Source organism: Mustela erminea, chromosome 12 (assembly GCF_009829155.1).
Source record: "Mustela erminea isolate mMusErm1 chromosome 12, mMusErm1.Pri, whole genome shotgun sequence".
NCBI lineage: Eukaryota > Metazoa > Chordata > Mammalia > Carnivora > Mustelidae > Mustela > Mustela erminea.
The window spans coordinates 52,094,651-52,122,628 of record NC_045625.1 but is presented as its reverse complement, the minus strand read 5'-3'; the positions used below and the strand labels follow the sequence as shown (position 1 = coordinate 52,122,628).

Below are 27,978 nucleotides of genomic sequence, written 5' to 3'. Positions count from 1 at the left end.
CACAGCGGTCAGGGGGTTAGAGGCCAGGGTGCTTGGTATGGTTCTGCTCAGCTCCAAGCCACGCTTCTCTGCATTTCATGCTACACCTTCTCCAGAGACAAAGAAAGCAGGACAAAATGCCCTTGAAAGCCTCTCCAACCCTGGAAGACTCTCCTGTTGCCAACTCCGCATCTATTTTCCTTTTCTACGGACTAAAAGAACTTGGATTTTGTTTTTGAGTGTCACTCTGTCCAATTATTAAAAGAGAGAGAGAGAAAGAGAGAACATGAAGATCACTTCCTTGCCTCCCTTGCAGCTGGAGACTGATCATGTGACCAATGAGATAGAGGCAGAGCCCCTGGGGCGGGAGCCGCGTTGCCTCTTCCCCTTCTGCCTTCTTCCTGTTGCTCCTTAACCTCTGCGATGCTTCAAGAAGCAGCAGCCATCTTGCCAGCCTGGGGAGGAAGCCGGAAGAGAGCAAGAGGATGAGCGGGCCGGGGTGTGACCTTACAGAGCCGCCATACTAAGCCTTTGCAGGGGCGGAAAATTTTCCCTTCCTCCCTTCCAGGTTTGTTGGTCCGTCTAATAATTAAATTACCATAAGACAGGTTAACAGAGAAAGACAAGTGTAATTTTGTCCATTCGGGAGCCACAAAGATATGAGATTCGAGGGCGGTTGAGGCTAATATGCCATCCTGAGCTGGGGAATGGGCTCAGGGCCTGGGCCCTCGAAGGGGAAGAAGGGCGATTCACCGGAGGAGGAGAACAACAGATGTTTAGTAATTAGATGTCTATCCTGCCATACAGATAGGTCTTTCACATAGAAAGTTTTCTGGTGATACTTCTCTTGCTGGGCCAGACTCCCTATCCAAATTTTTTTAGGTCGTTAAGGGAGAGATGGAAGTTGTTCCTGAGGATGCTGGGTCTTCATTGCCATCATCTCAAAATAACCCATATGCCAAAGTGGCATATTTTGCTCTCCTTGAACAGACGCATCAACAGCCTCTGTGTGTGCATGTACGCATGTGTGAGTGTGTGTGTGTGTGCATTCCTACAACACCTTTACTTGTTTAAACCATGGCAGTATGGCTTTACGTTACGGCCAAACCCACTTTTAACTGATGTAAGTTCTAGGACCTATCATTTGAAACTCCACGTTAGTCCTTTCGATGAAGTGCCGAGGGCCAGTGTTAAAATACAGACACTCTTGAGAGGGAACATTTTTAAGTTACAACAGCCATTGACATCTTACTTCAGGTGAGTCCATCAAAATTGCTGTCTGGTCCAATAGCAGGAGGCTAAAGGAGCAGGCCCAGGGACAAAGGGTCTGGATGTCAGGGAGGGTGCAATGAAGGCTCTCTGCTGAGCCCCTGGAAGGAATGAGTCCTGGGGTCTAGGGGCTGGGGGATGCAAGCAGTGGTTGAGGATAGAGAAGATTGGAAAAGATGTGGAAAAGGCCAGATTGGTCCTTGAACTTGGTTTTCGTAGAGGACATTTCAACTCTGAGCAGCGCCTGGAGGCCCTGGGGGTTCACAGAAACTGTTCTCAGACCTTTAGAAGGAAGGTGGGAGAGCTTCATAAAAATCACCCAAGAGATTAGAGACTTTAATTTGAAAATACCTCTGTGTACAGTTTCTTTGCCCAGAAATTGTGCTTTCCTCCCCCACTGCCACTGCTTTACCTCTCACCCTGCTTGAAGAGCCTACTCAAAGCCCAGAGCCTGCATTGACCCCTTTGGGTCCCCAGAACCCTCTCAGGATGCCTGTGCTGCCTTCCAGCCCTTCCCTCCCAGTTCAGATGTGCACTCGCCTCAGCCCCTCTTGGCTGAATATCCCCAAAGGCTGAGCTGGCTCTGATTTGCCTTGGTACCTCCTCCAGTCCCTGGTCCCATGGCCTACTTTTAAGCTAATAGTAATTGAGTGCTTGTGATAAGCCAGGCACCATTCTAAGGCATTTATGGGAAAAAAATTCCTCTAATCCTCCATCCTCTGGTTGGTCTTCACCAAAGCCAGGGGCCAGGGCCCTCAATGTTGTCCTGACAGTGTAGGGGCCCCATCTGCTATTTAATAACACTGGGCCCATTCACTCTTTTCTCTTCTCTTCTCCAAACCCTTACTCCAGGTAACCTCCTGGCTTCTGCCAACAGCCCCAGACCCTTAGCTACTTCTGCTGTTAAAAGATACACTAGTCCTTGTAAAGTGTTTTTTTGTTTTGGTTTTTTTTGTTTTTTGTTTTTTTAAGATTTTAGAGAGAGAGAATGTGGGCAGGGGGAGGGGCAGAGGGAGAGAGAGAATCTCAAGCAGACTCCCGATGAGCATGGAGCCCAACTTGGGGGCTGAATCCCAGGACCCTGAGATCAAGACCTAAGCCTAAACCAAGAATCAGATGCTTAACCAACTGAGATACCCGGGTGCCCCACTGTAAAGTTTTTAATGAAGGAAATAACTTCAACATGAGGCTTAGATCAGAAGGGCAAGGAAACAAGCATCCTGGAGAAAGTATGTTCTATAATACTCTAGAAGAGAGCCCAGTAAAATCACTCTTGCACAGCACAGAGGCGGAAGACCCCATTGCCAGGCACCCAAATGACCTCAGTAAAATAATCCCATGGAGGTAACAGGGTACCTTGAGGAGCAGAGTTCAGTGCATCAATTTAGGCAGAAGATAGATGTGGCTTGTGTCCCGGCTGTACCACCACCTCACTTTGTGCTCTTGGGCAAGTCTCTCAGTATCCGATAGCCTCGTCTCCTCATCTGTAAAATAGGTGCATAGTTCCATTGGTTCACAACTCATAGGTTTCTGTGAGAAGACGAGAACGTCCACAGAAAACACTGTGGGTATTTCAGTAGTGGGGGACGTAATACCAGAAACTGGTACTAATGTTTTAGAAGGGCTGTTGGAGCCAAACCAGGAAGGCAGTGTTACCCAGAGAGAAATCAGTAATTGCAGGAAGACACTTCCGTCTAGGACAGGAGACACCAAAAGGGACATGGAGTTACCTAAAGCTCACAAACTCCTGTCTCTCGAGGCTGCGGGGGCCACCATTGCTGCCATGCTGAGGAAACCAGGAGATGGTGCCCTTGCAGGGCTGAGAGAGCCCAACAAACCCACAGGTGTCGCCACTCACCAACCATGTCCCAGAACCCTGCGGTCACCTTCCACAGCCTGCTGCTGCCACCACCTGCTGCCACAGACAACTTAATTAATTAGATAAATGCTAACATAATAACTTCTCCCTTGTTCCCATTTCCCAAGATTCTGTGAGTGCTTGTCAATGATAGGACCTACCAGAAGCTGATGAGGAGGTCTGGGAAATGTAGTTTTTCGGCTGCCAAGCACTGGACATAGAAGGGAAAATAGCAAGGTGAGTATGGAGCTGAGAACCAAGAAATCACCAACATGGGCAGTTAGCACGGTTCAGGTGCTTGACTGTTAACTGTTACCATGATCATCATTCCCATTATCCTTGTTCATTCTAACACCAACAAGCAGTGGGACCTCTGCTCTCCGGGTTTCAATTGTTTTATCTTTAAAGTGAAAGAGTTGCACTGGGACCCTCCCAACAAAGAATTTTCTTCTTTCCCTCACTTATCCAATCAACAAACATTTGCTGAGCGCCCCGTATAAGTCAGGCACTGATGGAAAATAGGCAAGATCGGGTTTGCTAACTGAAGATGACTGTCTGGTGGCAGAGACCAAGAAATGAATAATTGTGCTATGTAGTCATCATGAGCTCACTTACCTAGTTAAGAGCAAAACGAACGGACCTCAGTCCGGTACTCATCATTCCTGTTTATCTCCACTTCCCTAATTGTTCTAGCAAATTCCACAGTAGGGGAAATTTTCTTCTTTTGCCTCTGGGTATGCACAGAACCGACAGTCCCTCTCTTCAATAAGCTCCATTTCCCATTGTCCGTCACGCACCCCCTCCCCCACCCGGGCCCCAATATCCACTTGCTGATGATGTAGCAGGGAGATGAGCTACAGAGCGGGTCATCAGCCTGGGGCCCTGGTCAGCACCTGCAGAGCAATCAGGGTAATAAGGGATGTAAAAATATGAATGCTCTGGGTCTCCATGATTTCCCTGTTTGCCCAATCCGTCACTCTGCTACCCACGGATTTCCCACTATTCTCATGACCCTAATGTGGAGTGGGAGACCCTGCGTATTCCATCTCTTATTCCTGCTCACTCGGAATGCATTTCAGATATTGCCGTGGAAACGTCAATTCCCCAGGCCAAGAAGACCCCCCGTTTCCCAGAAGCTACTTCTACAAACTCTAGAATATAGATGAGCCTGGCCCAATCACGCGCTACGTCCGGACCCAGCGGATTTGCAGCACACCTGCATTGGAGGTAAATCGATTTGGTGCTTCTTAATCCTGGCTCCTACCAGGCAGGTTCTCTCCTACTCATTGAAGCTTAGTAGCAACATGCCCTTCACTGTAAAGAGAATTTTTTGTCCTCTCACTTGGGACTAAAGGTCAAAGTTTAAATCTATATTTAATGCCATTTTCTGAAAACTGGATTTGTGATTCCCTTTATGTTGGTATTACATATCTTAAGGGATTTCAAGGGGAGAAATCTGGGAAGCCCAGTTTCTGAGAATGACCTTTACTTTAAATGTGTAAATAGGATGGAGCTTTTGTTTCTGCTTTTTAAACCTTCTAATTGTGCTTCCAAAGACTGTTCTGGAAAGCATGGGCTGCACAGAGTGGTTACACAGGAGCCACTTTGAAAAGCAGCGACTTTGATTTTTGTCTTATGCAGATGAAAGGCCAAAGGTTAATGGCGCCTGCACTGTTGGCCTGCTAGGGACAGTTTCTTTGGAAGCTTTGTACCTTGAGCTACAGTGATCCCACATTAGAATATGCAAATAGTACGGCCTTTAACTGCCTCGGCAAAGGGAAAGTTCAAATTTACTTAATTCTATTTTTCCCCTGAATTTTATAAAACATTATTGAAGTGGTATCAGAATATCATTCAGAATGTCAATTTTAGAATATTTCAAATATTTACCTAAAGGTTTTCTAAACGGCCGCTTCACCGTCTGAATGTGGCACTAAAAGCAGATATAAAATTGACTTTCCTCGCACTACAGAAGCTCAGACTTGCATATTTAAAAGGCAGTGATAGGGACCTCTCAGTTTGCCAAGTGTCCCAGGCACGGTAGGTAGGTCGGTAGGTAGATGGGTAGGTAAGAGTCATTGCAATATTTAATAAATATACCATGATAAGCTTATTTTTTCCATGGTTGACCTTATGTTATTATCACAGAATCCCCTACTCTCAGATTTCCTAAAATTTGGCGCCTGTTGTTTTGAAACAAGACATGGTTGTATACAAAGAGGGAAGGCTCTGGAATTAGAGTTTTCATGATTCAACCACATCGTAAGATCTGTCTCTAGGAAGTTTGCTCTCTGAGTCTGCCCTTGTGTCTCCCTATCACTTAAGAGAGGACCCCGGTAACTTGCCCGACCCTCTCTGGATGCTTTCCCTCTCGCCACAAAACCCACCCATGATAACCTGTGAGGGTGACTTTTCTGCAGAGGCAGCCCAGGAAAGGACACAATGTGCCAAAATTCAATTCCAAGGTGGTAGGACCAGGCTTCAACCCCAGGCCTGGCTGACCAAGAACTTACACATTCCACCTGATTTCACTCAGCTCCAAAACTGAGTTTGCTGGGCTCTTGCCTTTTGAAAAATGGACTCTTTTTTTTTTTTTTTTAAGAGAGCCATTTCTTACAGTGTTTATTTTTTTCTTTCATCCACACATGTCCATCAAGTGCCTCCTCCTGGCTGCCTGCCTCCTCCATCACAAAGCCGACTCACGAACAGGTTGCGGCAGATTTAGGCTGGCTTTTGGGCACTCGAACGACCAAATCACATCTTTTTGTGGTCAGCCCTGAGCTGGCCAGATGGAACAAAGCTGTACACGCCTGGGGCAGATTTGTTCACAATTTACAGCCACAGTGAATTTCAGTTTTCAGAGATGCATCTAAATATCCACTTTATATTTGCCCCAGACTTTCCTCTGCCTCCCGTGGTCATTGCTGCCTTCACTGTCCCCTCCTGCCAGCCACTTCTGGCCACTGAACACCCCTTAGGGACAACACAGTTCTCCGCCTCTGTCCCCTCATCATTTTCTTGGTCGCTCTTTGTTTCTTCCCTCTTAGAACCCAGGCTCCGTGGTCTCTTCCCCTTTGTCCCTTTGCTGCCACGTAGGCACCGAAGCCACCACTGACCCTTGCCTTTCCAGAATGGCCAGTCTCCCGCGTCCGGCATTCTTTATTTAGCTGTGGCCGCCTTAGGCGAAGCTGATTAAACTGGGCTCCTCCACTGCCACGCCGCTTCCCTGGGGCTTTGTGTTACCTCTGGCTTTCTTCCTACCTCTCCTGTGATCTTTTACCTTCTGTTCTCTGAGCGCCCTTCAATTCTCCCTTTGCACTTTGTTTCTATCTGACCTCCTCTGTCCCTTCACTTTTAACTATAGCCGACTTGAGGGAATGTCTTTAAAAAAAAAAAGAGCACCTGAACACACTGTCTTCCCTCTCTATTCACTACCCTCTCTCTCCCAGCCCCTCCTTTCTCTTTTAAGGCAAGTTGCCTCCTCCGCCTGGAACTAAAATCAAGTTTTATTGTCTTTTGCCCGAGGCCGTTTCCTCTCTCATTCCCAACTCTTACTCTCCAAGCCCTGAGCTCTCATAGGGTTTCTCTCAAACGGAGACCCTCCTTTCTCCAGAACTCTTTCTTCCCCTCCATCAGCAGAAATGTCTTAATTCAGGGTCTCTCTCTTATGCTTTGGCTGATGAAATGGATCACCTTTTCATGCCGCTGTCCACGACAAAAACCAAGACTATCTCCCTTGCAGCAATCTTGGAGGGCTTATGTGGTTGTAATCCCACGAGAAGGGGACTGTCATTGCAAGGATTTAATTAATATTGACAAGGTGCAGAGACAGTTCAGAGTGTGGTTTCTGGAGTTGGACAGATGAGGGTTCAAGTCCTGCCCAGATTCCTTACAAGCACCTCATTTCCTCTTCTATAAAAGATAATGTATAATAAGAGTTCCCATCTCATGTGCTTATGGTAACGATTAAGTGAGATACTGTGTGTAAAAGCTGAGCCACAAGTCTGGTATAAAATATTATGCAAAAATATTAACTGTTATTCAGTAGTATTTGATAGGCAAGGGAAAACTCCATGGAAAAAGATGGTAGTTTCTTAGAGCTGGTGTTCTGACCCTTTTTTAAATCTCTGCTTATTTCTAAGTTTCTTAGACCCAAAGCGGTACACCCCCTTTGATTCCCAGGCCAAGTTCTAGTTGTTGCCTATGAGACATATTTTGGGTATGACTAGCTCCACACGAACCAGGCAGCCTCCCAGCTATGTCTACAAATGTCTAAATTCCCCTCTTCACTCTCTATTGGCATCCACTGTCTGGGGGCTTCGAGGTACCGGGTCGGGGGGAGGAGGGGTCACCTTGGGAGACAAGTGTGTGCTTTAGGAAAGAATTCTATTTGACTTCTTTGGCCCCCAAGCCAGCTCCATGCATTTTCTGTCATTTAAGAGCCATCACAAGAAAGGCATGGGCACAATTCTTCCACAGAAGTAGTTCACTCTTTTAACTCTTTTAATTAAATTGGCCAACAAATTCAATAAGCATTTTAAAGAAGGATCAATTCAATCAAAGAAACAGGGAATGCAGGATAGCCTTTTTGGTTTTGCTTTTTGGTGAGGGTCGGGGGAGGGGTTCTTTGTGGATGAGCCGCCATTTCAATGGAGACAAGATGGCTGGATCTGGATTCCATCAATCTACTTTAAAGCACTTTCAAGGAAGTCGCCTTGACCAAAGGGTGAGAAGTCGGCATTTCACTGCCTTCTCAGCAAATGGTAATTTTTTCATCAGCCCTGTAAGTGAAAGTCAAAGCCGAAGTGTTAGCAGTTGTTCCCACGAGAAGAAAAGGGAGCCCAGTGTTGCTGCCAGAGCCAAGGACTGGAAGCCAGGACACTCAGAGCTCTTGGTTTCTGTTGATGACTAATTCTCCATGAAGGTGCTTTGTTTTCTCTCCCTCGACTTCCGCATCTGTAAAATAGGACTGACTGGTATCTGGAATGGCCAGAGATTCACAGGCAGGAACAGGCATTAATGAGGTGGCATATGATATATTCGGTGAGATTCTTGGATGCGGAATTACCAGGGATTACATACTTGCTTTCCCACTTCCAGATTTTACAAATCTGGTCTGTGAACGCACACTAAGAATTGAAGGAGAGCAAGAGGTCCAAATTTTATTTTACAAAAACTGCTTCAGACAGAGCCAGTTTGGAAACGTCCCTCTGAGCTTGGGGCTTAACCCTAGCTCCCCAAATCCGGCACTCACTGTGGTGTGGGACGGATGCTCCAGACTGAAGTCTTGGGGTCACCCGCTCCACACCGGACCCCTCCTCCCCCAGTCTGTGCTATGGCCTCTAATCTTATTTCATAATAAAAGATCACAAAGCTGCCCTTTTTGCTGCTAAGCCTCGACTATGCTCTGATATTAACCCTTTAGAGGCTACAAAAGTATCTTTGTCTTTTTTTCACTGCTGTTCCAATATTCTCATAAGTGGGTCATCGAAGTTGCAAGAATATACTTGTTTTCCCAGAAGACTCCATAGAGCTGTTTTCCTTTGAAAGGGGGAGTAAAAGACCTTTGAAAATACTCTGGTAGTTTTGTTTCCTTAATTGACCTTTTGGTGAAGAGAGTTGGGGAGCATTTGCCCTGCCCTCAGATTACCTCATCTGAGCTACCTTGCAGAGAGAGCGCCCCGCAAACATCCTCCAGATCTCACCCTCTTCCATCCCCTAAAATGAAAGCGCACGTTCTAGCCTTGGAAGAATGAAAAAGATTCAAGCTGCCACCTTCACTCGGAGAAGACTCCCGGCCTTCTGGCTTCCCAAACCTCAGCCTTACTTTCTCCTTCATGTTTTCCTTTGTCCTGTTTGTGAAAAGAGCCAATATGCAGAGCATGTGTGAAGCTGGTCTCCAGGGAGAAGTATGCACTCACTAGTGAACCCAATGAGGGAGGAAGCCAGACAGGGTCATGCCCCCCCCCCCCGGCCCCGTTAGTGAAACCAAGCTGGCAGTCATCTTGGAATGTCTAAGGAGGGAGACTCCCGTAGCCAATCCAGTTGCACAACCCTGCAACCCCTTGCCGTCTTGAGTCACCCTCCCCCTGTGAACCCACAGTGCTTTGATGTAGTCCTTTTCAGAGCCCCAGTCAATTTGCTGACATGCCTGTCTAGCCCTCTCCCCTCTGAGTCTGGAGGTGGGGGTGGGGCAGCATTACCTCTTTCTCTGTGTCCCTCTGTGCCTAGCAGTGTGCCTAAGACTTTGGAAGCCCTCACTAATTGTCTGTCAGATGAACGAACACAGATAAAATATCGGCTGACAATTAACTCGCTTCAAAGGATGGAGAACTCTATTTCTGGAAGCTGTATTGAAGTAATTGGTTCACAGATTAAATCACAAAAGTGCTTACTGGACAAATGAGTAAGTGACTTTCTTGGCACACTTCATAACAAGTGACACATCTTTGACCAGTCACCAGGAATGTGAGTCTACCCATCAAGTATTTATTGAGACCCATCGATGAGCTCGGGACTGTTGCAGTCTCAGGGGTGGGGGTGGGGAAGGGAGCAGAAAAAGGAAGACAGACCAGTGAGACCCAGGCCCTGCCCTTGAGCATCTTAATTGTAATGAGGAGGGACAGATTCAGAAAGCTCTCTGCAGAACTCTTCTGACACTCCAAGCTGGTGCCAGAACCCTCGACAAATTCTGTGGGATTGAGACATGGCTCAGCCAGCCAGACTGGTTCTGGTCGCAACATCTCAAGACCACATCATGTCACAGTGCGCTATGGTCACATTACTAAAACATCCCGACATTGAGCCATCATGCAGCCAAACCAGTGTCTGTGGGGAGATGAGCGGTTCTGGTACAATCACAAGTCTGAGAGCAGACAAGGCAAATGAAGAATTCCAGGGGACACACCAGCTGGAGTAGAGATGGGGACTTGCCAGCCTCTTCCATCAGAGCTGTTGTCTCCTCCTCCTGTCTGTCTAGATTTCCTCACCTCCTCTCACTGAGGAGTGTGGTATTTTTTTTTAATAACTCAACGTCTATTTCTTACACATCCCTTCACTGAAACAGCTGGAGAGGCTGACTTTGACTTTTCCCAGCTGCTTTGTGAGGACGGGTGGTCATTTGGTTCCTCTGATGAGGTGGCAGCGTAAGTCCACTAAGGCTTCTGGGAACACTTCTGCTTTACTGACACTGCTCCCACCCAAACCCCCATTTCTGTCTTGAATACAAACGTGACATCTCCAGTTGGGCAATCTTCTTGGGAGCATGAGAAAGAAGGTCAGGATGAAACAGACGCATCAGTCCTGACATCACTGAGCCATCCAAGCAAACTGCAGACTTCTTGTTAAACCCAGTTTTGTTGAAGCTGCTGTTAGATTTTTCTGTTACTTGCAGCTAAATGTATTCCAAACTAGATTCAGGATTAAAAGTCGTCTTTTTCTTTATATGAAGAATGATCAATGAAATGTCAAACTCTGAAGCCCAACTTCTTAAGTTTGAATCCCAACTCTGCCACAAGCTGCCTGTGTGTTTTGGCCAAGTTACTTAACTTCCCTTACCTCAGTTTCCACATCTGTAGAGGACAGAATAAGACTTGTCTCCTAGGACTATTGGAAGGACAAATTAATTGAAATACATAAAGTGCTTGGAATCAGCCTTATACATAGAGAACACTATAGAGGGGCAGAGCTCTCCTCCTTCTTCTCCTCCTCCTCCTTCTTACTATTATTATTATTCAACCCTAAGTTTCTTATTTGACACAAGGACCATATTTATATCAGGTTGTGGATAAATCAATTTGAATAATAGATGATTTTTGCATATGGATTTTGTTGGCCTTTCTTCATTTACTACCTACATGGGTATCTGTCATGGGTTTAGTTGCCTATAAGTAAAAAGGTAGAAATTTGGAGCACAAATAAATATTCTCCCATGTGTCACCAACTGGCATTTAATGACATGCACACACATGTGCACACACACACAGAGCTGTGATTGTGAATCCCACATATATTTGGGTAGGAATCTTTAAATTATTCCTCCTTTTTCTTTGGGGAGTCCAAGGAGTTTGCCTCAACCTACAATCTGTCAGTGGACTTCCAAGGGCATGAGGTGCCCACACTGCCTTCCTCTCCTGCCCTGGCTCCCCTAGAGCTGTCTTTGTGCCCTGAGTCTCACAGACATTCCTAGGAGAACAATTCTCTCACACTCTGGCTCTCATCCCTCTAGCCATGGGTTCAAATCCTGTCCACCCTACCATATTCAAAAAAGTTGTTCCTGCCATTCTAGCACTCTTCCTTTCCCTACTGCCTCCTTTCTATCTCTGTTTCCCCCAAAAGAAGAAGAAAAAAGAGAAGTTCCCCATGTAATTAAAGGAATGGTCATGAGTGGGGGTGAAGAGTGGGCCTGTCTGCACTAGTAGCAGCTGGGAGCCAGCCGGGCCAGTAGAATGTTCTATCCCAGTGTTGTCAGGGAACTGTTACCTTAACACTTCATGACAGAGAGATGTAATCAGGCAGGCTCTTAAGGAAACAGGCCACACTGATGCCTTCAATACACAGCTATTGATCACTTGCTGGATGCCTGGCATTGGGCCAGTGCCAGGGATACCGTAATGAATAAATACAGCATCTAGCCTAACTCACAATTTCCAATGAAGTGAAACACAGATGAATTCAAACACATTTTTTTTCTTTTTTTCCATTGAAACATCTATGATATGCTATCGCATTTGGATAAGACACATTCCCAGCCTGGACCCTCCAACTCCCTCCATAGGGAATAGAAAGATAAACATTCTTTTATTTGCAGTTGACATGGTTTTATTTTCATGAACTAGGAGTGGCCTTAATAGACAACAGGCCCTGCTCTCCAGTGACTGCCAAAAAGGAGAACTACAGAACATCTTTTCCGAAACCACATCTCTGAAAGTTTAACTCGCCCAGAGTTCACCGTCCTACACAACAGTTACCATTCGGTTTATAACATCACCGGACATGTCTGATACCTTCGAATCTAAATCTCCAGGAGAGTGCACTAAGAACCTAGTTCCCAGGTGGTCATCCAATGGTATTCCTCCAAGATAAAGAAAAAACCCCTAGGAGAGGCTGTGTAAGTCATGTGGAAATAGACTAAAATATTTTGGGAAGAATTTCAGCAACAATGATTGGAACCAAAATGGAGAAGTCTAATTAACCCTCCATTAACCAGAAGATCCTCTAGCTCTAGTAATGTTGGTTAATGACAGCTTCATTGCCCTGTTGAGAATTTGTAGTCACCCACTCAACCTGGGATGCCGATGGGCCAGGGGACACGGTGTTGCCCAGCAAGTCCCTATGGGGCCTGCTTCGATGTTGGAGTGGTGTGCATTTTCACTTCTAGGTACATCCCCCCAAATAATTAGAAGGGGGAACTCAAACAGATGTTTGTACACGAGCACATGAGAAGATGCTCAACATCCTGAATCATTAGGGAAAAGCAAGTCAAAACCACAATGAGGCGTCACCTTACACCCATTAGGATAGCTACAATTAAAAACAACAACAGGGATGCCTGGTGGCTCAGTCATTAGGTGTTACGTCATTGAGTGTCTCCGGGATCCTGGGATCAAGCCCCTCATCGGGCTCCCTGCTCTGCGGGGAGCCTGCTTCTCCCTCTCCTACTCCCCCTTCTTGTGTTCTCTCTCACTGTGTCTCTCTCTGTCAAATTAATAAAAATCTTTAAAACAACAACAGAAAATTGTGTGTTGGTGAAGATAGAAACTGCAACCCTTGTACACAGTTGGCGGGAATGTAAAATAGTGCAGTGACGATCGAAAGCACAGGGCAGGTCCTCAAAAAATCAGAACAAGAATTACCACTTGATCCAGAAATGACACATCTCCGTACATACCCAAAACAAATGAAATTGGGGTCTCGAAGAGCTATCTGTAAACCCAGGTTCATAGCAGCATTATAGCCAAAAAGTACAGGCAATCCTAATATGCATTAATGAATGAGCAGATAAGCAAAATGTGGTATATACATATAGTGGAACATTATTCAGCCTTAAGAAGAAAAGGCCTTCTGATACAAGCTATAACCTGGACGAGCCATTGAGACATTATGGTAAGTGAAACAAGCCAGAAGCAAAAGGACAGAAACTGTAGGAATCCGCTTCTTTGAGGCACCTGGAGTAGTTGAATTCATGCAGACAAAATAGAAGGGTGGTCACCAGGGGCTCGGGGGAAGTCCAGAATTTCAGCTGAGGAAGATGGAAAAAGTTCAGGAGGTAGACGAGTGGCGAGGATTGTACAAAAATGTGAATGTTCTGAATGTCATTTAATTGTGCACTTAAACTTGATTAAATGATACATTTGACGTTATTTATATTTTACTACAGTTAAAAAAATAATTAATTTTAAAAAATGGGTGTTCCTAGAATGTTACATTCAAGTATGTGCCAGAATGATCGCGGGCCATTTGCTCTCTTCTGAATCTTAATCCGGGCCTCTTTGTGCCGCAGCAGTCTCCTCGGTCTTGGCTGTGGTCTCCGTTCCCACCATCCGCTAAGGAGCATCTGATTAAGTGGCACTGCTGTATCCACATGCAATTTACAAAAATAATATTTTATCCTCACCATCAGTACTGTTTGTGGCTGCACACTGGATAGGAATAATTTCAGAAGGTTCCAGCTGGCCTTCCTCAAAAGGTAAAGAAAATCCAGCATTTTTAAGGTTTCTCTAATCTTTTGTTGTTTCAAGTGAATGCTTCCTCTAAAGGACGATTTCAGCATTTCTGGGATCTATTAAGAAAAGCATAATGAATGTTACAGAACCAGCCAACTTGGGGGGGGAAAAAAAAGAGAGAGAGAGAGAGAGAAGAAAATATTGCCGACTTGCAGAAATCCCCCCCACCCTCTTTATACCAAAGGAGACATATCTTCATACCATAATAAATGCAAACTTGGAAAGGCTCACAAACCCGCCTGCCTCTTCAGCTAATGACAGCCTCAATTATGGGGCCTAATCCTGCATTCCTGACACTCCCCTTCTCCCTGCATAACTTCCAGGGGAGTCAAAGGGCCCTCAGCCTTGGCCCTGGCAGGAAGATATTGGTTATGCAGGAGCAGCGCCTAGGGCGTGCTGGCAAATTTAAGGATCTGTTCATAGAACAACACACACTTGGAAGCCTTAAATCCTCATGCTTTGACTCTTCACCTTCATACCAAAATAAAAAGCCACAGTAACTCCATTAAAAAATAGAAAATTCCTCCACAGGAAATGAACACTAGTTTGCTTCTAATTTATATCGGTTTTGGGTTTCTCCTTTCCCCACCCCCTTTTTACTTTTCACGTTAGTGTCCAGATCTATGGAAAATATTTTCCTTAAGGAACAAAAAAATAAACATGAGCGTCGTGCTCAGTCTTCGCGTTTTATTTACTTGACGGGGCAAAACAGCTTTGGTTTGCTGGCTTGTGCCCTCCAGTAAATGAGCGGGAATCCCTTGCAAATACACCCGTAGGCCGCTCCCTTAAGTTGCCCTGTGAGGACATCGGAAGACCTCTGGCTTCTCGCGCAGTGGCCTTGTTTTGTCTAAGCAAATCATCCTTCCAGCTACATTAATAACGAGACTATAACTCATTTTCATCCTAGGCACACACTGTGTATTATCTGTCTCCTAATTAATCCCAGGCAATTCAGGGGGCAGGTATTACTACTTCCAATTTTCCTCGCTGCCCCTCATGCCAGAGACTTGGCAAATAGAGGGTCATGCTCTGGGTCTCGCAGGCATGGCCCTGAGTCCCAGCCCGGAGCCCACTCCACCCCAGACACCCTCCCTCTGGAAGGGGGAAGCCCTGGGAACTAGCACACCCTGCTGATCTCTGAGGCGGTGGGGCTTCCTCACGGGGCAAAGGACCTGGGGTCAGCAGACATCCGGCAAGCCTGCTTAATGGACAAAGTCAACACCAGCTTCCCCAGAGTCAGAAAATCAAGTGAGGGTCTTGGTACACTGTGCACGGCCGGGCCTGTGCTCTGGGCAGCTGAGAGCCCTCCCCACTAAGTACTCCTCGCACCCTCTTGTCCCTCCTGGGGTGGGGGTGCGGTGGCTCCAACCCCCCTCCCTGGCCCCACCAGCAGGCTGCTCTCTGTTCAAGGTCATGATCTTGGGCTGAGGGTTCAAACCCCTCCACCACACATGCAAAATCATAATCCTGGGGCCTTCGAAGACATAATGCCCCAAGCAGGAGATTCTTAGTTTCGCTGAAAAAGTAGCTTCCCTTCCTCTTCTCGCCTCCCTGGTTCTGAGTCCGAAGAGGCACATGTTTCATCATGAATATGAGCATCTGTAAACCCCTTCAAAAAAGGACCAGCTCCCTCAAATGCTGGGGCCCTTAGTCCCCGGAAAACCTTCTATTGTTGCATTTGAAGGAGCTCTAAGCTTCAGGTCTGGGGACGTGTGTTCAAGTCCTAACTCTCCTCTTACTCTGACTGGTGCTTGAAGCTCCCCCAGCCTCGAGTTTCTCACCCGTAAAGTGGAGGTAATAGTACTAGCACCGCCCTCATCCTTTGCCGGGTAGCTGTGAAACAACCGTCCTTCCTGGTCTCCTTCATAAGCTTCTCTTCTCCTCAGCACACGGTCGTGCCCACTCTCTTCTCGGTCGCTCTCCCTAAGTAAGCTTAGCCGGCCCAGCACTGCGCCCAGTGGGCTGGGGATCCCATTTTAGGGTTTCCTATGCTCAGGTGTGGTGTGTTGTCAGCATACCTGCAGCTCTTCAGAGGGTGGTGCTCAAGCTGTGAGAGCCGCTATGTCTCAGGTCAAAGGGGGAGAAAGCCCGGGCTTGTGTACAACCCCCCACAGTGCAAGTCCTTCTCTGTGGGTTGAGATGTAACTTACTGTTGCAGAGTTCCCCTTGGAGATCAGGCTGACTCCTGCCCTCTCCAGCGAGTTGTCCTGGATCACAGTCTTTCTTAGCTGCTGCTGCTTTCCTGCTCTTACCTAACCCCCTCCCCTCCTTCCCTTTCTGGTTTCCCAGGAGCACTTAACAAGTAACGGACACATGACTCCTCATCTCAGGGTCTGTTCCTAGGGACCTCCTCCAATAATATATCTCCAGCCAGCCTTCGCTCGGTGCCAGACCCACATATCTAAATATCTCCTTAACTCTCCCTTGCATTTCTCAATGGCACCCCAAGGTTAACATAAGCAAAATGGAACTCATGGTCTTCCCACATCCCCAAGCCTGGGTGAATCCCACCCCTTTCGCCACCCCCCCCCCCCGCCACTTCACTATGTAGAATCGTAGAACTCTCCCTAAGACCCTCCTTCCCTTTGCGTCTACATGCCCCTCCATCCCCTGTCCATACAGCCCATCTTCAAGTTCCTACCGATTTTATCTCGTGAATGAGGCACCTAAGCTCTACAAAACTGCCCCCATCAACTCCCACCACCATCCTGTCCAGGCCACCATCGACTCTTTTCAGGATACCCACAATTCCCTCCGATAGATTTAACTACTTTCCTTCTGGTTTCCAACGTCAGTGATTGTTCCATAACAATGGAATCTAATGGAACACTACCCCACACAAAACTCTGCCGTAGATCACTGTTGCTCACCATGGCCACCAGGCCCCTTGTGATGCAAACTCTGGAGGGGTAAAGGGAGGGTACTTCCCTCAGTACAAGCAGGGGCCATGTCTGTTCCGTCCCTGTGATCTTCCTGGGACTGCTCTGCCTCTGGCCCGTGTGACCTGGGAAACCAGCGGATTATGCTCTGAAATAAGAGCTGTGCTCTCCGAGGAGAGGGAGGTATCAGTTCCAAAATGTCAGGCTGGTATTATGCCCTTCTTAGAAAGGAGGATACAAACAAACTAAACGTTTCACCATTGAACTGCCTATCTTTTTTTTTTTTTTAATTTCTTCAATTAAAAAGGTAAAGAAACCACTGTGCCATGCCTACAAATAGCCAAACTCAAAGCTTCGGTGTGTGTTCTCATTTATCCTCACCATGGCTCTGCGAGGTCTTTCTCTCCCCATTTTACAGAAGAGGAGACTGAGAAGCTAAATATCTTACCTGAGACCAGGGGGCCAGGGAGCTGATGATGGTCCAGGCTCTCAGGATGGGCCTGCCTGAGGGCCCTGCCCAGCTTCCGGCCCCGCCTAGCTTCCGGTGCTGCTGGGCTGCACCTGCACGACCCGACAATTGTCTGAAGTTTCATTTGTTGAAAAAATACCCCTCTGTGAATGTCTCCTATTTCCAATCGAAGTCTAATTGCTTCTGCCTTATTTCTTGGTGCAAATCACAAGGAAGGCTTTTCTTCTGATCTAGCTGAGACCATATTTTGAAATAGTGTGATTCAAAGGAGAGACATTGTGAGAAACAAGGAATGGGTATTATTTATTTTGGTGATGCCCTGAAACTAGTAGTTTCTCCATAAGCACTTGGGCAGTCATTTGACTTCTCTTTCATTGGACTATTGCATGAAGACGAAGTATTAGAAGTTTCTTGTTCTACTTATTTTCCTCTGTCAGCATTCAGCTTGTTTTCCAGACCAAGAGCTTGACTTATTTTGTGAAAATCAAACACTCTCTTTGAAAGCATAGAAATGAAGCTTTTCTCTTTAATTGCTGCATGACTACAATTATTGTAGTTTGGGGATGGAAAGGAATAAATTTCAAATAGGGTCAATGCTTTTGAACAGGGAACCAAATCCACATGTCTTCATTTCCCCCCCACCTGCTAGACAGAACCTGGGCAGCCCAAAGTAAGCAACACATCCAAAGCCAATTCTTTGAGACTTCGAGGCTGGCCATAGGCAGTGACCACAGCCTTAGAATCCAGAAAGCAAGAACATGCCCTTCCTGCTCCTCTTGGAGTTCATTTAGATTTCCACAAATGTGGCATGCTTTGCACTTCTTTGTCACTAGGCTTGTCTTGATAATTCCTTATGGTTTATCCAGGTTGGGGAGTCAAAGGAGAAAATCAAATTCTCAAGCTTGGACAGAGCTCTGATAATGCTAACACTCGGAGCCAGCATTTTGACAACTCTGTGCAGTTTATACAATGCTTTTATACAAGAACTTTGGGGCTGAGGCTTTCTGCCCTCTTTCTGGAATGTTCTATCCAGATCTTCCTTCCTCTTAGTTCAGATCTCAACTCAATGTCATCTTCCTTGACTAACCCTGTGAGCAGGCCTTTATGTAGCTGTGTATTTTTCCCAAAGCTCTCAACACTCTCTGAAATGACCCTGTCTTTTGTTTCCTTGCTGGATAGATCTGTCCCCACACTAGAATGTCAGCCCCGCAAAAACAGAATTGGTGTTATTACTCCTGCCTCCTAGGGGCCCAGACCAGTGTCTGGCCCATAAAATACACTCAGGATTTTTCCTTGTACTGATGCATGAGCAAACAACTTCATTTGAACACTGTGGTCCTGTAAGGTAGTTCTTGTCTTATTTTAGAGATGGGGGACACACATCTCTGTGAGATGAAGCCATTAGCCCAGAGCCACACAACCAGTCTGTGGCAGAATCATAACTTGAACCCAGGTCTTCCCCTCTGGTCTGGGATCTTCGAATGGGAAGGAAAATGAACTTTTACTCAAAACTGGGTCATGCTGGGTGCTCTTAAAAGCAAGTTCCCCATCAGGGATCATTAAACGTCGGTAGTTTGGAGTATAAAAGTCCTGATAAAACCCTGGGTCTGTTCCTCACCTCAGAGTAAAAAGCAGCCACAAGATGAGTTTAAGGGCGCGGTATGAAACTGCTTCCAACGGCAGCTCCTGGGTGGCTTGCTGCCGCTCCGCCCTGGCACACCGCAGACCCTCTCCCATCCCTCCCTTCCCTGGCCTTGGACCTCACTGGCCTCTGGGTCCCTCATTCCAGGAGACTCTGGCCTGGCTCTAGACTTTCCACAATTTTTCTGACATCCTAATTTCTTGATCACCTGTGCTGACACGATCCTGATTTCCTTCAATATGTCTTTTTTCCACTCCTGGGAAATTTATGTCTGTTCTGGCATATGTCCCCATCTTCCTTTGTGAAAAGAGAGGCGAAGAGGGGAAAGAAAAATGCCTTTTAATATTTTTTTCACAATGTCTTCATGTTCTGTCAATAAATTACCTCTGCCAGCTTTTAGAAGCCCTATTGGCTCTTATACTGACCTCTCGTTCCTTCTGTGCTTGAAAAATGCCTTATTATTTATCTTAGCCTCTCTTGCAATCTTCTTTTCATTCCTCACCTTTGCTTTCCTTATCATGTTTTTGCACTTTCTTAACTTTGTGCTATAATTTCTCTCTCTGAGTTGCTGTTTGATGTTTTTTTTTTTTTTTCAGACTTTCTCGCTTTCCTAGTTCTGATTACTTCCCCTACCACCCCCCCATCCTTTTTAGAGCTCTTTGTTTGGCCTCTTTTCTAAACTTGATGTTGCCAGGGAGCACGTCTTTTCTTTGGGCAGCTTCTATTCATTTCTGTCTGATGTCACTCTTCCATTGGCAGCTGCTCTTAGCACCCTTGGATCTCCTTGGGAGGAGCTGACCATTTTGGCTCCTTCTGGAACCCCTGCGAATCTATCTAAAGAGGGTCCTCATTCCTGCTGAGACTTACTTGGAATGAGAAGTCCCCCAGACATAGGGCTGTTGTGGACAGAAAGCGTAGTGCCTCGATTTACATGTCACTTGAATTTCCCCAAGTCAAACCGCCTGCGGGTACAAGCAGGATCACTTACGGTGGTGTTTGGTCCACACTGGCAGGTAGTCGAGTGACTCCTGTCCACTCGCTAATAAGACCAGTCAGGAGCTAATGGTACCCTGCTGGGCTCCTGGGTCAGTGTCCGCCTTCTGAAGGCCTTTCTGTCCTCCAGGCACGGCTGCCATTGCTGGGCACGGCTGCCATCTCTGTGGCGGTATTGTCACATCGACTGGGGTCACCGAGCTGCCTCCAGACCCCTGCGCTGCCACGACTGAGACTGTAGCTGTCAGTATATCAAAGCCGCGCTGCGTCTGGGTAGAAGACACCTTCTCTCCCATAGTATGCTTGGTCCGCAGGTGTCGGACGTGCTGTCTTGGTCTTATAGAGTTTCCGGGGATGTAGAGTGGGTTTTTTTCCCCTCTTCTAGCTTTTTACTGCTCTTCAGACAGGAGTCCATGCGGCTTGGCTCTGGTATGCTCAGATACTGTTTGCCCCTCGACACTGAGGCAACATATGTCTGTCCATTTTGTCTTGCATTAGAATGAGGTCCCCACAAGTGGCTCCTTAGTTTTGCCTGCAAAAGAACTTTGGGTGCGCGCCTGGGTGGCTCAGTCAGTTAAGCATCTGCCTTTGGCTCAGGTCATGATCCCAGTGTCCTGGGGTTGAGTCCCTGGGCATCAGGCTGCCTGTCAGGGGAAGCCTGCTTCTCCCCATCCCTCTGCCCTTCCCTCTGCTTGTGCTCCCTCTGTTTCTCTCTCTCAAAAAAATAAACTTTTTTTTTTTAAAAAAAGGATTTTGGGTGAAGATACCCAACTACATCTGCCCCATAATGGTCACAATTTAGGGCTCCCTGCATATATTGTTCTTGGACACAAGTAGAACCCAGTTCTGACATCTGTCACAGTCCCATGAAATCTCTGTTCTCAGTTGTCAGCTTAAATAGCATCGTGGGGGCTCCTGAGTGGCTCAGTTGATTAAGGATCCAAATATTGATTTCAGTTCAGGCTGTGATCTCACGATCGTGAGATCGAGCCCCACATGAGGCTCCACACATGGCAGGGAATCCGCTTGAGAGTTTCTCTTCCACTGCCCCTCCTCCTACTCACACTCACACCCCCAAAATAAGTTTTAAAAAAATCTTAAAAGAACAAGAAAAGTCCAGCATTCCAAGTATGCTCTTCTCCTACCAGAGGAAGCAGCACGTAGCAGGTGATGGTAATGCACGGAAAACGAGGAAAGAAGGTTAATGTCAGGTACAACAATCTGTACAGGGGTGCCTTGGTGGCTCAGTTGGTTGAGAGTCTGCCTTCAGCTCAGGTCACGTCTCAGGGTCCTGGAATTGAGCCCCACGTCTGGCTTCCTGCTCAGTGAGGTCTGCCTCTCCCTCTTCCTCTGCCTCCCACTCCCCCAGCTTGTGTGTGCGTGTGCACTCTCTCCTTTCTCTCTCTCTCTCTCTCAAATAAAATCTTTAAAAAAAATCAGTACAATCAAAGTTTATTCAGACTTAAACGTGCTGGATGCAATGCTATCTTTTAGAATTACAATGATCCATACAGTTCGGATTTGTACCTTTCTTGTAGAACCGAAGTTCTGTTAAAGGAGAGATCCACATGAAGATAAGCTTTAATCACAATATTTTCAGTGGTAAGATAAAGGCGTTTGCCCCACAGGCCCTGGGAGCACAGAGGAGGAGCCGATAGTCCCTCCTGGAAGTTTATGGTAGATTTCCTGTATTCCCAGAGTGTTCACATGAGCAGTTTCACTATAGTGAATATGTCACTTGCACAGCCCATCCACACATACTCATGTCTCAAAAGGTATATTAACCACTGCATCACCCCCTTTGATTCCCAGGCACCGATCCTCCAATCAAATATCAATGACCAAGTTTGGACCAATGGCGTTCTCTGTCGTGGGAATTTGGAATCAGAAAACTGAGAGTCTGAGTCAGGTGTACCCACAGGATGATGGACACTTGACCTCAACAGTCATAGACAACTGGCCCTGACATTGATACCCAAGCAAACCTGGACCCCCACGAGGCTGTGAGATCTGTAAGATCATCTGTTGTAATTCTGTAGGAACACTCCTCTTAACTTCAGCAGGATTTCTTTGTTTTGCAACCAGAGCTTTAATTAATATAACTTCCAGTTACACAGCTATAGCCTTCTGGTGCAAGTTTTCCTTCTTGACTCGGCAAATGCCTGCTGAGTCTTTATTACCTGGCTTCAACATTGCCTCCTCCCTGAAGCCTTCCATGATAACTCCGTCCTCCTGATCCTTCAAGACTCTGCTCATAACCATTATATTGTGGTGTCGCTGATCTATCTAAAAACACTCCACTCCCCAGACCACGAGGTCCTCAAAGGGAAAGTCCCGTCTTTGTGCCCGCTACCCAGGAGGTCTTCAGTCAGTGTTTGCAGAATTGCCTCAGTGACTCTGAGTTGGTTCTGGAAGCGGCCTGCCATAGCACACCATGCTATGTGCCACTCAATCTTCCCAACATTCGAGGGGTTCTGAGTTTACGCTGACTCTGCTAACTTATTTCACTCCAGTTCCATCTTCGCTCAGTCCTCCCTGGTGTCAGGAATTGTTCGGCTTGCTGAGTCCCTCCTGCTTTGTGCAAACTTCACTACCCTTGGATCGGTGACAATTCCAAGGCGACCCCCCCGGGGCAGAGCACATGCTGTTTCCCAGGGTTCTAGAACTCTTTGCTGAGTTTTGGCTCCTCTTAATGGCTTTGTGTGGTTGCCTGGGGCCCATGATACCTGTGTGTCTGCTCCCGACAGCATCCCCCACCCGATCCCACCATCTGTTTATTTTGGCTGCGTCTCCTTCTTTATGTCCCTCTTCTGAGAGACGGTGAATAGCAGCTACTTCTCATCAGCCAGAAGCCCTCGCTGCCTTGTCCATCGGAGAAAATTTGTCTCCGGATCCGAGGCAGCTTTCTGACATGGGAGAGGACATCAGTGCTCATTTGCTCGGAAAAAGCAACAACAACAAAAACCTCTTGCTCTGCTTGGACCTTCTTTCTTTTATGGATTGCTGTGCCCCCAGCAAACCCACCAGGTTTCCCTGCCAACCACCAGCCATATATCCAAGCTGCGGATTCACCCCCTGGCAGCCTAGGGCAGGGGGTGGCGAGGCGAGAGTTTCACAGCTTTGGGGGCTTTATTTGCTTTACTTTGTGCTCTGGTACACAGTGTCTTGAAAGAGGGGTTTCTGCAAGGACACCCGATGCTCTAACCTCAGTACTGACAGGTGTATCCGTATCAGGGATCACCTAGGGGACCAGGGATTTAAATACACGGGGGCTGTGGCAACTTTGCCCCCTCAATATTTCACTTTGCTGATCTCTGCTTTCTGGTATGAAGCAAAAAAACAACTCAGGTTCAGCTCAGCCTTCCGAATTTCAAAACAGACTCTCTTGCTTTTTGTGAACTACACCTCTCATATTGATAGATAAGGCTTTTACCGATTCTGGGATTTTCATGTGTCTTGGTCTGGAATGGAGTCAGACCTTTTCGCTAAAATAGCACCTTTCACAGTCGTGTGCCTGGGCTGTTTCTGATCTTCATGATGGACAAGGGAAGCCCACTCAGGATGGACTGTCTTGGAAAGGGCTCCTCATTTCAGAGAAGCCCTGGAGAAAAGGAGCTCTTCTATACTAAGTAACATTGCAGACAGTCCCTTCGGCCTCTTGCTGTGGGGCAGGCATGGAATGAAAGAGGAGAGACAGTCTCCAGCTAGGCTGAGAGCCACAAGTGAGTAGAGCAGGAGCGGATGGCTCTCGTGTGGACTCTCTTCCTCTCCATGTCTTGCTTCCTTGTTCATTCGGAGATCTCAGCACATCAAAATATTAGTGAAGGAGATAATTTAACCTGGGGACAAAATGACACCTCTTTAAACCTACTTACCAATCAGACAGCTGAAGTCGTTTGCATCTGACCATAAATTGCCCCCCAAAGCTGTTCTTTTAAAATGTAAACCTGTCTCTGGGATTTGGGGACAGCCTAAAAGTACATACAATAGAAGAGAAAGAGCACTTCGCCAGGAGTCAGGGGCCCCTATTTCTAATGCTTGGCTCATTACTAACGATGTCACTTTGGGCAAATCATTCTATTTCTCTGGCTTCATTAGTGACCTCAGTGGGAGCAGTTTTAGTAGAGAAGCTGACATCCTAATTGCCAAATCCATAGGCTAATTTTCATTCCTCATCCTACTTGACAACTCCATTGCCTATCGCACTCTTGACTGCTCTTTCCTTCTCGAAACCGGCTCTGCTCTTGGCTCCTGGGACCCTGCCTCTGTGAATCCTTCTCCCACTTCTCTCCCAACCTGCTTCCCTCTTCTTGCACCCACCCGGGGCCCCCTTGCCTGATGGGATTCCCGAGAATTTCCCTCCTCGCTCCCCTTCTCATCACACATCCATTTCCTAAGTGATTCATTCAATCCACTCCCTTGGAGCCCCCAGTCTCTTTGCGGATGACGGCCATATCTCTACTTCAGAGCTCTCTTGGTCTCTCTTCTGAATGCTGTCTTGCCTCTCTGGCTGCCCAGAGGAGGACTCGTCTAGCTGCATGTCAAGCCCCTCAAACTCAGCCTGCCCCAAACTCAGTTCACTGTCTTCCTGCATATACCTTACCTGCCCCCTGAAACCTGAATCCTTTGCAGCCCATTCTGTCTCCCGTATTTCCATTGGTCTCTGAAGCTGAATGGTCTTTCCTGCTTCGTTCTCCCTAAAACAACATTACTACCAAGTCTACCTGAGAGGCATTCCTGCATTTTCATGCTACCGGTGCGGCTGAGCGTCAGGTCCTCAGGCTGTCCCATCTGGATCTTTGAAATAGTAGCCAAGATAGATAAGAAGAAGTTTGGCTGACAGAACAAGAAAGCGGGGCTTGCTGTGGCTTGACCAAACAGAGCTTGGGGTTTATTTTTTCTCACACAATTCGAAATTCAGACAGACAAGGCCCAGAACCAATATGGCGGACCCACAAAGCCTCCAGGGAGCCCAGGTTCTTCTGCCTTTCCGGGCAGCCGTTCTTGACATGTGGCTACCAGGGGTTTGCCACCTGTGTTCACAGATTTCCACACCCCCACGTTCCTGGCAAGAAGAAAGGGCAAGGGCAAAAAGGCAAAAGGCAAACGGCTCGTGAGCCGACCTCCTTTCAAAGAGCTCTCCTGGAAGCTCCACCCAATGCCAAGCAGCGCATTGGCCAGAACTGCGTCCCGTGACTACTCTCTGCGGGAAGACCGGGAGCAGTAACTGCGGTGGGTTGTTTGATTTAAGCAGGACACACCGCCTCCCTTACTGAAGTTGAAATTCTGTTAGAAAGAAAGAAAAGGAGAATTGCTAGTGCAGGAAAAAAGTAACTGTGTTTGCAGCAGCCTGGTCTTGCTCACCAGAATCTTCATCTGCTACTCTATTCTCTATATCCCTGGGGGGAAGGAAGGGTAAAAGTGACCCTATTGTTCCCCTATTTTAAATATCTTTATCAAATCCTCATTGGCTACAGAGTAAAGAACAAACATCTTTGCCCATAGTCTGAGTTCCATCTTCATTTCTATGCTCCTCTCTTGCCATCACCCTTTCCTCCCACCTGCGGAACACACCCTTAAGAACCCACAGAACTTTCCTTGGCTTCCTAAACCCGTGATGCTATTCTCTCTGCCCTATTGCCTTTGTCAGCTCCGCACACTTCTTAAGTCTTCATTGCCAAGGAGGGAACAGGCCCGTGTCTGTCCCTCACCTCAGTTTTCTTCCTCAACTCCTAGAAGGACATTCTTCACACCTGTGAGTCCTTCCTGTCCCCTACAGCATCCACTCCAGGGGACAAGGCATTCAGACTGAAAGGGCAGAGCCCAGCGTTAGGAGAGCCATGTTTCCTATCGCTAAACTGAAAGAAAACACACATCTCAGAACACATTCTTTGCCATTTGGCATTCTCTCTGTGAGGCCCAGGACCCTCTCCCTTACTATTATTTCACTATTTGTTCCCTCGAATAAAGGAACCTCGCATAGGACATCTCCAGCAGTCATCTGGCCACCTCCCGGCTCACTCCATTTCTGTATTTCATCCATGCTGTTGCGTCAGGAAACTGACTCGGAATCTTCTCAGAGACCCAGAAACCTCTCTATTATTCTCTGCAGATGACCCTGGCGTAAGGGTCCCAAGACTGCCCTGTATGGAAGGCAGGGTCCCCAGGCATATACACTGAAATCTACCAGAGCATTGCATTGTGATATTGGACATTTGTCAGGCTTCTGATAAGAGCAATGCTATGTTTTGCATATAGCTGGGGATCCTTGTGTGCAGACAGCGGTGGGCTGATCAATGTTGGACAACTGGCTCTCCAAGGTGGGGGGTGGATAGGGAAGGGATGCTCTGGTCTGTAAGCTTGACCAGTTCCTATGGTGTAAATACTCTGATCAGGACCAAATTCAAGCTACTGATGTGATGCAATTGAACTTGAAGTTGACTCTGCCACGACCGCGGGAGATTCCAGCAGGGAAGAAGGATGCATGCATGACCAGGTCTAAGCACCAAAACCACACAAAAAGCTTAGCAGCCCTGCCTTCCGCAACACCTCTGAATGAACAGCGCCTCCCAGCAAAAGAGAGCTCTCTCTTCCCCCAGTTCACAGGGCTCTTTGATTCCTCTCCCACCTTAGTGTTTTTGAACAGCTTCTTCTGGGTGAATGAGTGCACTATTCTACAGTGTGGATTGCCTCCATCACTTACTCCACGAATGGGTCCCGAGGATTTTCTGTTCCACGACTCCCTAGTGAATCCCCTTCCCATTGAAGAGGTTGCTATACTTCGAATTCCCAGCAGGAGGCGCCCTTCAGCATCAGGCATGGACAAGGAGCCTGAACAGCACTGAGCACACAGTAGGGCTGAATACTCATTTTCCCAATGGATGAAGAACAGAAAGAAATGATATCTTCTTACTTCAAGCCCAACTCATCCTCCCCGATTTGCCTGACTATCTCCTACTTACCTTCTGAGGCTCAATTTAAATGTCTCCTGTAGGAAGCCCTTCTTGGACCACCTAACACCCCCAACCCCACCACCAAATGTGGATTAGAGGTCCCTTCTTTGGGCTCCCATCAACCTTTGCCATCAGGAGAATTGCTCACCCTGTATACCTGGATTTCAGTGTTGGCAGGATTGCCTGTGGACTGTGAGCTTCAGAAGGGCAGGGGTCTTGTCCTCATTGCCTCATACAAAGAGGTACTTAGTAAACGCTTGCAGAACAGGGGGCTGAGCAGAATACTTAGTACTTTCAAATATTCCCTGGGGAGGTAGTTTAATTTCTTTTGCCTTTATCTTTTTCTTTTGCTATTATGGCTAATGTTTTTCCCACCCAAATCCTGCTTTCAGTATGAGAGTACAAAAGAAAAAAAGGGAGGGGGGTTAGAAAAGATTTCAGTGAATTGCAGCTTCCAGCTGGTTATCATTATTTAAATTTGGGCTTTATCGTTGTGGGCAACTGAAGCCTATGATTTAAGCTATCTCTAGCTGAGCGAGGAGGCCGGGACCCGCCCAAACACTCATATTTCCAGAGTGCACTTTGCTGTGTCAATATACATTACTTGTCACATTGCAAAGAGTCTGAGAAGTTTGATCTCCCCTGTTAGACTGTTGTCATGTGTCAAATCACACAGCCCAGGAGGAATGAGTACAATGCACACGAAAAGCAGACACTGAGCCCTGGTCAGACTGCCTGAAAGATAAACACTGTTGTGTAGACCAGGAAAAGAAAGGTCAAAAAACAATCTGAAGATTCAGACGCTGTAAGCCTTCTTTGCTTTCATTTTCTTGCCACTCTGAGCCTTCAATTTCACCAGCAGGGGCAAGTACACATTTTTTTTCATCCAACTGCCCTTCCAGCTGATTCTCCAGCAATAGTGGTCGCATCACCGGTGACGCAGGGCGGCATCTGGGAAGCCCCCACCTTAAAGCTGACCAAACAAAGCAGGTGAAGCCACTTGACAAGCCCCTACCCACTGTCTCCTGTGAAATGGAAGCTCAAGGAAATGTGCAAATACAATTAGACCCTGCGAAGAAGAATCCACTTCCGGAACTACATGCTATCCAAGCAGGAAGAACTGGAGAAATTCCTTGCTGCTGCTGGTGGCAGTCTTTTTCTTTTCCTTTTCTTTCTTTCCTCCTTCCTTCCTTCCTTCCTTTCTTCCTAAAG

At 47.0% G+C, this 27,978-nt stretch overlaps 2 long non-coding RNA genes across 7 annotated transcripts; one reads left to right on the top strand and one right to left on the bottom strand.

The window, feature by feature from the left end:
- The first annotated feature begins 380 nt into the window (after positions 1 to 380).
- On the top strand, positions 381 to 27,978 carry LOC116571064. Of its 6 annotated transcripts, XR_004277681.1 has the most exons (6): positions 381 to 547; positions 3,235 to 3,343; positions 4,186 to 4,333; positions 13,608 to 13,793; positions 21,626 to 21,825; positions 27,669 to 27,978. It is a non-coding gene; the product is annotated as an uncharacterized LOC116571064 (long non-coding RNA). The 6 variants fall into 6 exon arrangements; XR_004277680.1 differs by lacking the exon at positions 27,669 to 27,978 and having other exon boundaries at positions 21,626 to 26,636; XR_004277683.1 differs by lacking the exons at positions 13,608 to 13,793; positions 27,669 to 27,978 and having other exon boundaries at positions 383 to 547; positions 21,626 to 26,636.
- On the bottom strand, positions 13,243 to 16,575 carry LOC116571065. The gene is made up of 3 exons (XR_004277686.1): positions 16,472 to 16,575; positions 15,849 to 15,957; positions 13,243 to 13,886 (listed from the first exon to the last, which is right to left on the bottom strand). It is a non-coding gene; the product is annotated as an uncharacterized LOC116571065 (long non-coding RNA).